At 39.5% G+C, this 2144-nt stretch overlaps 1 non-coding gene across 1 annotated transcript; it reads right to left on the reverse strand.

Annotated features, from left to right (window-relative positions):
- Positions 1-567: 567 nt before the first annotated feature.
- On the reverse strand, positions 568-674 carry LOC121220410 (small nucleolar RNA R71). Its single transcript, XR_005917612.1, has one exon. It is a non-coding gene; the product is annotated as a small nucleolar RNA R71 (small nucleolar RNA).
- Positions 675-2144: the final 1470 nt, after the last annotated feature.

A 2144-nucleotide genomic window follows, 5' to 3' on the forward strand; every position in this document is an offset into this window, starting at 1 on the left:
TTCTTTACAGGTCTTTATGAGCATAGATCGAATTATCGATTTACTCCCTGTAGACCCTGAAATTGAGATAACTTTCAGACAAAGAAAACGTGAACGAACAGCTGAAAGACAAGTCGAGATGGACCTTGGAAATCAGAATCAAGACCGAGGTAATGAAGTCGATTATGTACGAAATCCTATCCTCATTGCGATTATAGGGATCGATGCATCAAACAATATGTTGTGCCACTTTTCAGTGAGTTAAACCCAAGAATTAGAAGGCCGGATATTGAGGCAACCCAGTTTGAATTGAAACCAGTGATGTTTCAAATGCTACAAACAGTAGGCTAATTTAGTGGTATGCCCATGGAAGATCCACATCTCCACCTCTGATTGTTCATGGAGGTGAGTGATTCATTCAAGATAGTCGGTGTGACTGAAGACGTACTAAAGTTGAAGTTGTCTTCGTACTTGTTGCGAGACCGAGCACGAGCATGACTCAATTCATTGCCACCAAGTTCCATATCTACATGGCAAGAATTAGTAGAGAGATTTTTGGTTAAGTATTTCTCGCCTAGCAAAAACGCTAAGCTGAGGAACGAGATCACAACTTTCCAACAATTAGATGACGAGTCTTTGTATGAGGCTTGGGAGCGATTCAAATAGTTACTTCATGAGTTTCCTCATCATGGGATTCCTCACTGTATCCAATTGGAGACATTCTATAATGGTTTTAATGCACATACAAGATTGATGGTAGATGCTTCCGCGAATGGTGCAATTTTGTCTAAGTCTTATAATGAGGCTTATGAGATCATTAAGAGGATCGCGAGTAATAACCATCAATGGCCAACAAATCGAATAGCTTCAAGAAGACGCATAGCCGGAGTTCATGAAGTTGACTCCCTCACTTTGTTATCAGCTCAGGTATCATCTATTTCCTCTATGTTAAAGTAGATAATCGCTAATAGTACTAATAATTTTGCAACTTAGCCACCAAGTCCATTTGAAGTAGTTTCCTGTGTGTACGATGGGGAAGGTCAATCTTTTGAGAATTGTCCATCAAATCTCGAGTCAGTGTACTATATGGGGAAGCAATATGAAAATAGGAGTGGATAAGGACCCAGTCCAACTTCTACAATCGTTCATGGCGTAATCATCCTAACTTTTCTTGGAGCAGCCAAGGAAATGAACCAAACAATAACTTATTACAACAAAGACCCAACCAATCTCAAGGGTTTAATCAGCAAGCTCCAAAACCACCTCAAGCTGAGGCATCAAACAGTTTGGAGAACTTGTTGAAAGCTTACATGGCAAAGAATGACTCTTTCATCCAAAGCCAAGCAGCAACAGTAAAAAATTTGGAAAACCAAATGGGTCAGTTAGCTATGGAGCTATGTAATAGACCACAAGGAACCTTGCAGAGCGATACTGAGAATCCAAGAAATTTGGGTAAAGAACATATCAAGGTAGTGGCATTGCGAAGTGGTAAGACTCTGGAACCCTAATTGATGGATGTCGAAGATGAGCATGTTGAAAAGGAGAAAAGTCAACCAGGTGTTGAAGTTCCTACACCAAAGGAATCAGGATCTGCAAAGTCTGACAAGGTAAACCCTGATTTAGTGAATACAGATATTTTAACATCTTCTTTGGATGCAGATTTACTTGCTCAAAAAAGTTGTCCGGTTCAACCAAAAGTTCCATCACCTCCATATCCGCAAAGATTGCATCAACACAAGCAGAAACAAAAGGTCAAATTCAAGAAGTTTTTGGATGTTCTGAAGAAGTTACACATCAATATTCCGTTGGTAGAGGCTTTAGAACAAATGTCAAATTATGTTAACTTTATGAAGGATATACTATCCAAGAAGAAACAAATGAGTGATTATGAGACTGTTGCCTTGACAAAGGAGTGTAGTGTGTTCTTGCAGAACAAACTGCCACCGAAATTGAAAGTCCCAGGAAGCTTTACTATACCTTGTAACATTGGTGAATCTTACTGTGGTAAAGCTTTGTGTGACTTAGGATCGAGTATCAACTTGACGCCTAAGTATATTTTCAAGATGTTAGGCATAGGTGAAGTAAGACCTACAACTGTGACGCTTCAGCCAGCGAATCGATCTTTAGCATATCCCAAAAGGAAGATCAAGGATGTTTTAGTAAGA

The sequence above is a fragment of the Gossypium hirsutum genome, chromosome D08, assembly GCF_007990345.1.
Source record: "Gossypium hirsutum isolate 1008001.06 chromosome D08, Gossypium_hirsutum_v2.1, whole genome shotgun sequence".
NCBI lineage: Eukaryota > Viridiplantae > Streptophyta > Magnoliopsida > Malvales > Malvaceae > Gossypium > Gossypium hirsutum.